We start from the raw sequence: 13,844 nt of genomic DNA, 5'->3' as shown, positions 1-13,844 counted from the left end.
CTCCACTAGCTTCCCAGCTAACGTTAGCCCCGTTAGCAGCGGGTATATTGGGCAGCTGAGTGAAGCTGAGTGAAGTGGAGCCTGCGGAAGAAACACTGGGACCGTCTGGATGTAATAGTCCGTGGAGAAGCTGCGGTGCTCGGCTGCACAGACGAGGCGAGTGGGGTGGGGGGTGGAGAGCAGTGGTAGAGGGAGGAATGGCTCATGACACACTTTGTTTTGGTATACAGGCAGTGCACAACAGCGAACCTAGCGGTGAAACGATTTCACTTTTTTGCCCCTTTAAATGAAACGGTGCTGAGCAGATGCTGCCTCATTTAGTTAGTTTTAAGCCACCTAAAAAAGGTCCACACTCCAAAAATAATCAATATCAGTATACGCTTCAGAAGATTTTCACCGCTTACCTTGTTGTCAGAAAGCCCTTTCGAACAGGAAATGGAAGCCATTACCTTAAAGCCAGACTCCATTTTTTTTTTTTTTATCATGGCTAAAATACATTTTTGCTGCAGGGCCCGTCCACAGCAGTACATCGCTTTGCTTCCGTGCTGGTAGATTTGGTTTATCAAATATGCTAGCAAAGCAGCACAGTATATAAAATAAGAACAGCAGAAACATCAGATAGGTCAGACCTAGGGATGGGTCATGATTTTCGAATTTTAGAATAGTCGTTTTATTTTGAAAAATCTTTTTTTTTTTTTAATGCGACTATTACTATTCGCCATCTTATTTACCCCCTTTATTTGACATTTGGCAATTCAGCTCCTAACCACACGAGGGCAGTATAGGATTGCTGCAGCGGTGTGAGATGGGCTACCAGCTAGTTTGATTTGGGTGATTATTGGAAAAATTGTCGAATAGTTGCCATGATTTTCGAATAGTGTTTTTGCTTGTGCTGCCCATTCCTAGTCAGACCACCATTTGTAATTGTGTGTATTTAAACAGAAATAAACAAGTCTGCCGATTTCCCATGTCTGCACCATTCAAAACAGTTGCCATTTGTCTGTCTGGCAGTGTCACTATGATGTCATGGTGATTTGGTCTATCATGGGAACCTCATGTTTTATTTGCTTTGGCAGATGCATCTGGTCCCCCTCCTATTAAGGCAGATATATATCTGAATTGGTTGGCTTTGGGCCAATTACAACTGTAATTGGATGACTGATAACTTGTGCAAAAAATGTGATGACATCATTTTGGCTCATGCACCCTTATGCCAGTGACAATATGGCGAACATAAATCTAGCTTAGTAAAGCGGAGCTCCACTGAGGCATTTGCAAAAACAACCAAGATGGCGAAAGCTGATGTGGAACTTTCTGCTGTTGTACTTTTTCCAAAGCCATCATAGCTCATCTCTGTAGTTTGTTCACATTTGTCCATCACATAACTCTATGGGTGATTGTTGGCCTGTCCAATTGAGTCCAAAGGCATTTTGATCTATGGGCATTGATAACTCCCTGTGGAAACTGAAAATGAACAGAGAGGTTTCAGACTAACTTTAATTTGTTATTTTGTGTGACGATGTCAGACAATCTATTATTGACATTATTTTTTTTATTTAAGGTTTAGAGATCAGGGACAATGCACATTAATAAAACATTTTTTTTAAATTTAAAAAAAAAAAAAAGTAAACATGCCAGAATTAGCCAAAAGGCTATTTTACATCTGCTGTCCCTGGACTGATGTTGAATAGTCACCCTAAAAGAATATAAAAGATTGAGTTACACACATACAAATAATACATTAAAGAATAAGAAAACTAAATCTGAATAAGAATTAAAATACAAAGAACAATGCAAAAATTCATACATACACATGCATGCTAACAGAGACTCAGCTCAAACAGCAAACAGTTGCAACAGACAAAAAACAACACTGAGTAGCAGCACCAACATCAACAATTGATTACACATAACACATGAACAAACTGACAGGCCACAAGCAAGCAGGACATAGACAATAAGCACATTATAAAAAGCCATGCACAAAGAGCAACAATGATGCAAGACAATTAGTAAACTGACAGACAACGTGACATGACAGATGGCATCAAAAAGCAGCGGCATGCAGAGCAGCAAACATGGAGAAAATTTAAGCACTAAAATTTAATGTTGACAGCTTTGACCACTAATCAACCACTTTTTAAAAAAACGTTTAAAAGAAGCATAATTTGATAACATTAACATCTAATCTTCTAATTTGGCACCTGTTTTCCCAGTTGATTAAAATCCACGGTCTTTATCAGGAGCACCTTGGTATTGCTCAAAAAGATTTACGTCTTCCTCTGTGAGATGACCATTAAAGACTTGGCCATGAAAGTTGCAGAACAGCACTGGGAGATGACTTTTAAGTTGGTCTTAAAGTTGCCCCTCTAAGGTATTCCAGTGTGGCTCTGATGAAAGCCTCCCCTTCTTTTCCAGAAACTATTAAGACATGACTGAGTAACTCATCATGGAGCTGCTGTCAGGACTCAGGTTAGCATGACACTGTCATCAGATTTTTTTGATTTTCTGGTGGCCTGAGGCATCATGAATCAGAACTGGGAGATGCTGAACATTGTGAAGTACTTTCTTTTATCAAGCAACAGATGAGATAACATGTTCAGAGCCATTCATTTAAACCAGTATTACTTTTAATTCTTTTCTTAGTAGTTCCAGGTAACGTAAAGCAGAATGTTCAATCACAAACTCCTCTTGTAAACTGAGGGCCACTGCAACCCCTAAAGATCTTTTTTTCTTATCTACCTGTTTGAGAGAGCTCAGATGAAATATTTCATTCCTCCATTTCCTTCTACAAGAACACCCCTGTCGCCCATTCGTAATGGTTCCATCCAGTGCCAAGGCTAACATATGCTGGGTGCCACTAAGAGTTGAAGAGAGAAATTGAAATGTTACTTTCTTCATAGTCACGGCTCCTAGTTTCGACAGACTTATCCTGCCAGGGTAAGATTGATTGCTGGGGAGATTGAGTTTGAAAGTCAGTTTTCACCGTGGATAAGGCACTCAAGATTAGTTTTCAAAATGATGTGTAGATGCTTTCAGATTTGGCACAAGAAAGGTTGGACACAGACCAGACTAATTTTTTTACATTTCCTTCTTCCTTCAAGTGTGAAACATCTCAAAGAAAATCTCAATTTTAGATGAATTCCACGCTCTTGTGACTTTGTTTAGTAAATGCCAGTTTACAGATAAACACTGGGGCATTCTCTGCTGTTAGAGTTCAAAGATCTCTCAATCAGAAGTATTCTCTTTTTTCTCCAAATATACACAACTGGTTCTCCTTTGCATTCTGCTTGAGTACGTTTCTCTTTCTTTAGTCCATCAAAGCAAGTCAGTGGACTTCCGAATGCGCTCAGACGACTCTAGAAGATGTCAAGTCTAGTCCACAAGGCATATTAAACAGATCAAAGACTAAGAGATTAATAGCTATGCCCAGATGAAAAGCAGGGTAATTAATGAGGAGCTTAACAGCAAATTAAATAGACGGCAATGCAATTATGGAGGTGAGTGTTGATCAATAACCTTGACTAGCAGCCTCTGGGATGCTGCATCATACAATGGAACATAACTTATTTGGTCTATCAGCAGAGAAACATCCCTAGATGAAACAGCAGGGGTGTGTGTGTGTGTGTGTGTGTGTGTGTGTGTGTGTGTGTGTGTGTGTGTTGGTTAGGGTGGCAGCACGTGTGGGGGTAATAGATAGCCTTTTATTGTCAAAGACATACAGTACGCCAGGATGAAATGTAGCCTCCAGACTGGAAATGAGCAATCAAGTCGTTTATGCATTAATTTATCATTGATTAGCCCCCCTCACTGGTATTTATATTCACTGTGAGATCAGGAGTGTTGGCCTCATGACCCCCTAGAAATTATCATTAAACTGGTTAATGAGAAGTTGTTTTAAATTTGCATTCAAGAATAGTAGGTGAGCCTAATTGGTTGCAAAATACAATTTGAAAAAGGGTATAATTAAACGGTTTTATCCCCAAACCCTATGCTGTCTATGTATTGACTTTTACGGGTAAAATCTAACCTGATGAGTATATTAAGAACAAATATATACTGTTTTTTTTAGTAAAAGCATTAGAGTTAATAACCTTCGTCTATAAAACCTTAGTAGGGTTTCCACAGGCGACAAGGTAATGTCTCCCCTCTGTTTTTTTTTTAAATAAATAATGATTATATCCCCAGATTAGAAACACAACAATAGAATATGGATTTATTTTTAATCACACTGCTCCAAGTGTCACATTCTTCAAAGGAATATCTAGGTTTATTTATTTAAAGGTACCCTGTGGAGTTCTCATTGTAAACAAACATGGTTTTATTTACATTCAATAATTCTCACCCAAATGCCTTCTGTGCATCCGGAAGGCTCAACAAATACTATATTGAATGTATTCTATTAATTAATGCTTTGAAACTTGGCATTGTTTACATATGCATAAGGGCCTCCTCTTTTATTCTGCTGGCAAAATGCTATTACAGCAAATTACCACCACTGGCATTCAATAGCACTGCCCTTTGCATTCAGCAGAAATGTGAATGGATGTAAAGTGGAAACTGCTTATATGGATCAAAAAGCTTGGGACTGAATTATTCTTATACAAATGCTGTTTAAATAATTAGCTAATAGTAATCAAGTAGTTATCTTACAGTGTTCTTTATGGGTCTTTTCGTATGTGACAACATATGGAAAAAGAAGAAAACTGAGGCAGTTCTTTTTTTTTTTTTTCCCCTCAACTTTATTCCCATGATACTTTGCCCTGCGGTAACCCGTCTGCTTCCAGCTGGCTACCTGAGGCTGTTGCTGCGTGCACATTGAAAACTGAAAAATGAAGTCTCCTCAAAGCTTATGACAAACTGCCAAAAATGAGCCAATGAGATGCAGCAGCAAAACTTGGTGTTCCTCAGTCTGCTCAGACAAACAGCCACGGCTGAGTGATGGAAATGGAAAAAGAGAGTGCACAGCGAATGCACCTGTGGTTACAGCCACCCTCATCATGTGGATTGATAATGCCCTGTCACGTAATGCCTTCATAATGAAACAGCTGGAGTGCATTTTCAAACAGTTATTAAAATTCAGCAAATAGGGAAGCTGTTTCATTACTTTATATTCATGTTATAAATATACAAATTACAATTAGATGGTAATCTACATGAAAAGTAAAGAAAGGGAAAATTGGTTAAAATAAGCATCTACTTATATCAATTTATGATCAATTTGATCCATAGCTGTGATAAGTATGGGATGTTTCCACTAGGGGTGGGAATCGCCAGAGGACTCACGATGTGATATTATCACAATACAATATATTGTGATATATTGTGATTTATTACCTTTTTTTCCAAATGCAAATTAGTTCTCCAAAGGAAAACTTTGTCAACATCAATTTTCATGTTTGACTTTAAACATTTTTATTGCAGCAAAGTGTGATTAAAAGCAGACAGACTTACCAACACTGTCATAAAACCTGTCAGAAATACATATACCTGACACACTGAACTGTTGGCAGATTTAACGCCCTGTGCGAGCCCAGATTAAGCGTGAATGAAACACTTCACACACAGGTATCCTGCTAACTGAATGGCAACACCCATGTTAGATGTGTTGTCTGTTACAAACACAATCCCCCATTCTTGTGCTGCATTTTGCAGGAGGTCTGCAGTGTTTGCTCTGGTGTGACTTTTGTGTACTGCTCTAGTTAGGAGAACGTGAGACAGCAGTTGGCAGTTCTCTGTGAGATATCATGCCTATATAGTAACATCTGAATCCACTGACCTTGAAGCCCAGGAGTCACAAGTTAATGCTACCCTTCCTGCTGCACTCAAAGATTCCTCAACTTCATGCTTCACTTCTTGGTAGAGCTTGGGTACAGCTGTGTTAGTGAAAAAATGTTGGCATGGAGTCACATACCTGAGTTCCATTGTTTTTAGATGTAACAAAATCCTCAGATCTTTGCACATGAAGTTGGTGATGGACTGTTATTTTCTTCGCTCTTTCAGAGTTGCATAGTAGTTTGTCAAGCTAAGTGTGTCCAGTGTTGGTTGACTTTTAGGCAGAGCTGGTTTAGCGTCAGCTTGGCCATCAGCGGCTAACGTTATCTCTGAATGGTGTTGTGTGAGGTGAGACCTCATATTCGTGGTATTCCTGGAGTACTCTCATATCACACTGCTTGCAAATCGCATGTGTTATATCCAAGTCCCTCTTTCCTCCGGTGTTAAAAAATGAAAAATTAGTCCAGATATTTGATTTAAAGCCTTTGGAAACACAACTTGAAATAGTAAAAATGCATATATTATATCAAAGTCATGTTTGAGCCCTCTGATGATTCAGAGGACGAAGCAGAAGCCCTGCCAGCTGAAAATGATTCCTTTCAGGTGGTCACTGAATGGTAAGTTCCAAAATATTTTGTGATTCATATTAATGTTACTTCGTAGAATAGTTAGCATAACTTTTACATGCGATGTTAGCTGAGATGAATGACAACGGGAGGCTAGCGCTTTGCCTTTCTTCATTGAGATACGTTTTCATTGAAAACATAAATCTGCTCCGTTTTTCTGATAATAGCCTTTTTCATTCAAACACATCCAGTCTAAATAGATTAAATATGTCTTTACTCTGACACACACACCGACCCTCAAAGCGGGAGAGACCGGTGCCAGCCAGCCGTCTCTCTGGTGTTGTGTAGAAGTATTTGCCCGCCTCAAATAATGTTCCTCTCTGGCTAAAATTGTGTTGTTTCCCGAAGCGTCACCTCCGCAACTGGGGATATGTTTATGCGTAGCAAAGCTAACTGCTTGAGGTTGGGGTTAGGGATGAGGAAGGGTGCACATTACGTCCCCTTCCCGTGAGCCGACACCGGCACCGGGCCCAGGGGGCAAGCCCGGCTGCTCACAAGCCACCTCTTCCTGCAGCTCCACGAGCTGCAAAGGCTCGGATTGTCCAGGCTCTGGAGCCGATCAACCTGATTCGAGTGCTGCTGGGAGCGCGCCGGAGGCAGAGCCTCCGCTGGGTCGCAGCCGAGTGGTTCAGCCAGTTTACAATCTGTATTTTCTAAACATCAGACTAGAAAGCTGTTTGTTGGCTCTGACTCAAAGAGGCAGATTTAGCTGGAGCAGAAAGGTTTTGTTGCCACTGGGGGGCAGGATGAGACAACTGACAGATGATTTATATTGGTTTGGAATTTATTGCGTAATAAATCTCAGAGATAACCAAGGCCAAATCAAACCCAATTTCAAGAATGTACAAAAACTTAAAGACAGATATTTCGAATTTGGATGGAAACTGATTTCTAATTGTTTTTACATGTTTAATATTATGTACATAAGACCCTAAATTACATAGTTAGAAGGCTATTGTGGATTTGGGTTTCCAGAGGCTTTAAACGCCAAGGGCGTGTTTCTGATTTCTTTCTCCAATGTCTCCATCTTTGTTTTGAAGAACTTCCTGCCAAATGCTGCTGACTGAGACCTCTGCTGACCTCACCAGGAAAAAAAATATCAGCACCATCTAGTGGATCGAAAATGCAATTGATTTTATTATTCTAGTGCCATTGTATTAAAATGTGTACTTGCAAAAACGAATGATGTAAGCTATATAATAAAAGATCAATACTTTGTCCCTTTACCGATACAGTATTGCCAGTATCACTGTGCTGTATTGATTTTTTCCCCCACCCCTGGTTGCCACTGTAATATATGAACTTGGTGCCAGACCTTAAGATGGCGACAAGACATTTCAATGAAAGTTAGCCCCTCAGCATGTATATGGAGCTTTATCCCTATCTTTATTCAAGAGAGTGGTCTGTCAGTTTGAGAGCATTATTTATTGATTTCACATTCAAAAACCCTGCCCTCGCACTCAAATAGCCTCTGCTTGCACTTGGATCTACTCTGTTTCTGCTCAAACTGTGTGCATGCACTCAGACACCATTTGCTCGCACAGATTTCCTGCTCGAGCTTCGGCTTTTCTCCTCGTGCTGTTTCTGTGCGCTTGTGGAATTTCTGCTCTCAGATTTCTGCCATGCGCTTGGATATTTTTGTGTAACAACCCTGTCAAAATCCCCCAACCAATAGAATGCCAGATTTACTGTTGACCAATGAAATGATCCCTGCCTCCTTGTGGGTGCGCTCGCGTTAGTTTTACAGCGTCCCGTCCAGGCGGGTACTCTTTAACTGGGTTCATCCACTCCCACCCTCTTAAGGAAATGTTAACAAAAGGTGATGAAATAAATGATTTAATTATATTATGTAGCTCCGCGAAAAAAAACAAAACAGTTCCCCCGGTCTGTTGACAAGGAAACGCAGCACACATGCCAGGAACTCACAAGCTACTTTGTATTTACATTGATCTGCAGCTGTGTAACTTCGTCCAGTTCAAACCTGGATATTGGCACGGCTGGAGTCCTGGCTTTCCTTTTCCTCGTCCTCTCCTGACGACCACTCTTAATTTAATTCAAATGTAATTTGGGGAAAATATCCATCTTCTTGGTGTAACGCTATAGTGTCAGTTTGCCTCAATGTAACGAGTGTGACAGTTGGTTAATTAACGGTTGTATTTATATTTATAACACCTGTGAGCGGAGTGATTTTACTGTTACATGTCCCAGTGATGTTATACTCTGTATCAGCACTCACCCCAGATAGCACATCTGGCCGATGTTGGCCCGATGTATCAAGTTTAGATCGTTAACACATAGCAGGGAGAATGTTGGCTCATTGCCAAAACGTCGCTGAGACGTCGGCCTTTAATCGAAAATGACCACCATGCAATGTTCAAACGTATTCATATGCTTCGTTATCTACGACCTTTATTCATTTAGGTCGGACTTTTCAAACTACAAATATTTCACCATTCAATGTAAGAAATCAATGCTAACATTCAAAACTAGCTTGACTGTTACCATATTTCGTGTGTAAGTGCGCACAATGAAGAGACAAAAGTCAATTTGACAAACTTTATTTTCAAATTTCCACAAACAATATCTGATGGCCAGTCCGACAGAAAAGACGATGAGCACGTAACTTCAAAAAAAAAAAAAAAAAAATCCAACAACTTCACCACTGTATTTTTTATTTTTTTTTGTTAGCATTTCAGCTGTATTTAAGCCAGATTGAAAGCTTTGGGTCCGTCACTCTCCTTAATTTATTGTTGAAACGGTTAAGTAACGGGATCCAGCGTTAACTCCATTAACTGTTAACAGCAGCTCAACAATCAGTCCTTCATCTCGGAAAAACAGCGGTTTCAAAACTGTGCGATTACCTGTAGCCACCGGGTCAGTTTCAATCACATTAACAACATACTGATGGCATCCTTAAATTTCACTATTTGACCTCCGTGGTCCTCTCCATTCCTCTTACCCACACTTGAGCACCCGTTCTGGGATACACAGTGTCGGCCCTCCCGGCCTGACCTCCGCACTCCTCTCCGCTCCACCAAGCCGCACTTCAGGCCGCGGAGGTCAGGCCCGGGCGGGACCATAGGTGAGTGGATCCCAAGTCTCGAGCCCTGCCCGGGACCATGGGCGGCAGCTCCAGGCACTTCCACTTTAACCCAAAACGAGTGCTCACGATAACCAGCCTGTAGCCTGTTAGCTAACATAAGCTGAACTAGCTAACAGCTAACGAAAGATAATGTTAGCTGGTGGGGACATGTGCTATATACACCCAGTCGTGCCTCGTCACTCACCAGAAACCTCTTTTACCGTTGACAGAATAAACAACAAAGCTATTTTCTGCCAATTTATTTCAGTTAGCTTACCTGAAACCAACTGCGATGAGATGCTGTGTCCTGCGAGCTCAGTTCCAAACAAACACCTCGGAGATGAAATTCTGCCTTCTGTGGTGACTTCCGTATGTGGGCGGGTATATTCTACGGCTTTGGGCCGACCCAAAGCCGACGTAACAGAGATGTTTGATGAGCTGGAACAAAAGAGTATTCAATTTAAAAATATCATATACAGTGGTGGAAAAAAGTTTTCGGACACCCTTAAAATTTTACACAATCTCAAATATTATCATGAAATATTTGTGGAAAAATCTTTTTTGTGTTTCAAAAGGTGTGGCTGCATTAGACAGATACAAACAAATACAAATTATATTTTTTTGTTTATTGTTTACAAGAAAAACTAACAAAACTAAATTCTTGACAGTTTCAATATGTCAGTTCTCAACATTGTCGGTATCAAAGTCAACAAATAACAGAGAATGTGTTCAAAACTGAACAAAAAATAAATAAACCATCACATCATCAAATTAATATTTAGTAGTCCTGCCACTGGCCCGTAGTAGAGCTCTAATCCTGGCTGGCATGTTCCCCACGAGCCTTTCACACTGTTGAGGGGTAATCTTGTCCCATTCTTCTTGAATTACTGCTTTTAATTCTTCTAAATTCTTTGGTTTATGCTTTGAAACAGACCTTTTGATAATCCACCACAGATTTTCAATGGGGCTCATGTCCGGGGATTGAGCTGGCCACTCTAAGACCTGGATACTGTGCTCCTGCAGCCAAGTTCTACTGGTCTTGGATGTGTGGCAAGGGGCATTATCTTGTTGAAACATCCAGTTTTTACCTCGACGGAACAGTGCACAGCGCAGTGAACAGCGCAGAAGGGAGCATGTGGATTTCGAGAATGGTACAATACTTGGTAGAGTTCAATGTGCCATCACAGACAGTGAAATGACCAACACCAGCAGCACTCATGCGTCTCCAAACCATGATACTGCCTCCACCATGCTTGACAGTAGGTGCTGTACATGCTGGAGATAATGCTTCGCCTGGCCTTCTGCACCTCACATTAGTAGGAGGAAGATAAAGCTGGAAACTGGACTCATCTGACCACAAAATCTTCTTCCAATTCCTGGCTGTCCAGTTCTTGTGTGCCTGGGCCCAACGACGCCGGGCTAACCCTTGTCTCTCATTGATCAGGGGCTTCTTGATAGCCTTGTAGGACCTTAAGCCATGATCTAAAAGTCAGCCACGTACAGTGCGGGTGGAACACTGGACACCAGTTTGGTTTGACCACTGCTGCTGAAGCTCCTGTGATGTCATTCAGCGGTTTTGCCTGCACATGCGGATCAGGATGCGATCATTTCTTGCTGAAGAAACCCTTGGACGCCCAGATCTTGGTTTGTCTTCCAAGCTGTTGATTCGTCTGTATTTCTGCAGAGTGTATCCAACTGCTGAAGGACTGCATCTGCACTTCCTGGCTATCTGGCGGCAGCTGTACCCTTCCTGGCTGAGAATCTTTATCTTCAGGCGTGTTTCCTGCGTTAGGTTCCTTGTTTTAGCCATTTTTGTGTCTGAAGAACTTTCAAATGTGCTGGCTTTATATAGACACGAAGCTTGGCAACAAAAATTGTGTCTTTTAATAAAAAGAACGACCTTCATCACTGGTACCAAAATGACCCAATACTCAAAATTTCTTATGTATTTTATGTAACCAATCTATATATTTCACAAATGCATGGGGTGTCCGAAAACTTTTTTCCACCACTGTACATATATATATATATATATATATATATACAGTACAGGCCAAAAGTTTGGACACACCTTCTCATTCAATGCGTTTTCTTTATTTTCATGACTATTTACATTGTAGATTCTCACTGAAGGCATCAAAACTATGAATGAACACATGTGGAGTTATGTACTTAACAAAAAAAGGTGAAATAACTGAAAAAATGTTTTATATTCTAGTTTCTTCAAAATAGCCACCCTTTGCTCTGATTACTGCTTTGCACACTCTTGGCATTCTCTCCATGAGCTTCAAGAGGTAGTCACCTGAAATGGTTTTCCAATAGTCTTGAAGGAGTTCCCAGAGGTGTTTAGCACTTGTTGGCCCCTTTGCCTTCACTCTGCGGTCCAGCTCACCCCAAACCATCTCGATTGGGTTCAGGTCCGGTGACTGTGGAGGCCAGGTCATCTGCCGCAGCACTCCATCACTCTCCTTCTTGGTCAAATAGCCCTTACACAGGCTGGAGGTGTGTTTGGGGTCATTGTCCTGTTGAAAAATAAATGATCGTCCAACTAAACGCAAACCGGATGGGATGGCATGTCGCTGCAGGATGCTGTGGTAGCCATGCTGGTTCAGTGTGCCTTCAATTTTGAATAAATCTCCAACAGTGTCACCAGCAAAACACCCCCACACCATCACACCTCCTCCTCCATGCTTCACAGTGGGAACCAGGCATGTGGAATCCATCCGTTCACCTTTTCTGCGTCTCACAAAGACACGGCGGTTGGAACCAAAGATCTCAAATTTGGACTCATCAGACCAAAGCACAGATTTCCACTGGTCTAATGTCCATTCCTTGTGTTTCTTGGCCCAAACAAATCTCTTCTGCTTGTTGCCTCTCCTTAGCAGTGGTTTCCTAGCAGCTATTTGACCATGAAGGCCTGATTCGCAGTCTCCTCTTAACAGTTGTTCTAGAGATGGGTCTGCTGCTAGAACTCTGTGTGGCATTCATCTGGTCTCTGATCTGAGCTGCTGTTAACTTGCAATTTCTGAGGCTGGTGACTCGGATGAACTTATCCTCAGAAGCAGAGGTGACTCTTGGTCTTCCTTTCCTGGGTCGGTCCTCATGTGTGCCAGTTTCGTTGTAGCGCTTGATGGTTTTTGCGACTCCACTTGGGGACACATTTAAAGTTTTTGCAATTTTCCGGACTGACTGACCTTCATTTCTTAAAGTAATGATGGCCACTGGTTTTTCTTTAGTTAGCTGATTGGTTCTTGCCATAATATGAATTTTAACAGTTGTCCAATAGGGCTGTCGGCTGTGTATTAACCTGACTTCTGCACAACACAACTGATGGTCCCAACCCCATTGATAAAGCAAGAAATTCCACTAATTAACCCTGATAAGGCACACCTGTGAAGTGGAAACCATTTCAGGTGACTACCTCTTGAAGCTCATGGAGAGAATGCCAAGAGTGTGCAAAGCAGTAATCAGAGCAAAGGGTGGCTATTTTGAAGAAACTAGAATATAAAACATGTTTTCAGTTATTTCACCTTTTTTGTTAAGTACATAACTCCACATGTGTTCATTCATAGTTTTGATGCCTTCAGTGAGAATCTACAATGTAAATAGTCATGAAAATAAAGAAAACGCATTGAATGAGAAGGTGTGTCCAAACTTTTGGCCTGTACTGTATGTGTGTGTGTGTGTGTGTGTGTGTGTGTGTGTGTAAATTAACAGTCCCTTTATTCCAAAAGAGGTAAAGAGAGCAAGAGAAGAACATTTCATTTACAGGGCTTTCCCTGGAGGGTGGGAGTGGATGAACCCGGTTAAAGAGTACCCGCCCAGATGGGACGCTGTAAAACTAACGCAAGCGCGCCCACAAGGAGGCAGGGATCATTTCATTGGTCAACAGTAAATCTGTTCTTCTATTGGTTGGGGGATTTTGACAGGGTTGTTACACAAAAAAATCCAAGCGCATGGCAGAAATCTGAGAGCAGAAATTCCACAAGTGAACAGAAACAGTTTGAGCGCAAGGAGAAAAGCTGAAGCTTGAGCAGGAAATCAGTGCGAGCAAATGGTATCTGAGTGCGAGCACACAGTTTGAGCAGAAACAGAGTAGATCCAAGTGCAAGCAGAGGCTATTTGAGTGCGAGGGCAGGGTTTTTGAATGTGAAATCAATAAATAATGCTCTCAAACTGACAGACCACTCTCTTGAATAAAGATAGGGATAAAGCTCCTCTCTTTCATGCATGCTTCCTTGTTGTGGGGTCCACTGTACATGGGTGTCAGTGTTTCTGCTCCACTCTGTCCTGCTTAGCCCGTAAACTTAACATAGGATGGCATCATGGATATAAAACTCCTTTTTCTAAGCTCTGGGGAA

General features: G+C 41.3%; 1 long non-coding RNA gene across 1 annotated transcript in view; it reads left to right on the top strand.

The window, feature by feature from the left end:
- The window catches only part of LOC125901636 (uncharacterized), a 107,274-nt gene extending 99,636 nt beyond the window's left edge, over window positions 1–7,638 (top strand). The window contains exon 3 of the long non-coding RNA XR_007451003.1: window positions 7,442–7,638. This is a non-coding gene — a long non-coding RNA (uncharacterized LOC125901636). The remainder of the gene's footprint in view (window positions 1–7,441) is intronic.
- The last annotated feature ends 6,206 nt before the right edge of the window (window positions 7,639–13,844 follow it).

This window comes from Epinephelus fuscoguttatus, linkage group LG15 (genome assembly GCF_011397635.1).
Source record: "Epinephelus fuscoguttatus linkage group LG15, E.fuscoguttatus.final_Chr_v1".
NCBI lineage: Eukaryota > Metazoa > Chordata > Actinopteri > Perciformes > Serranidae > Epinephelus > Epinephelus fuscoguttatus.
This window is presented reverse-complemented; position numbering and strand designations above follow the sequence as displayed.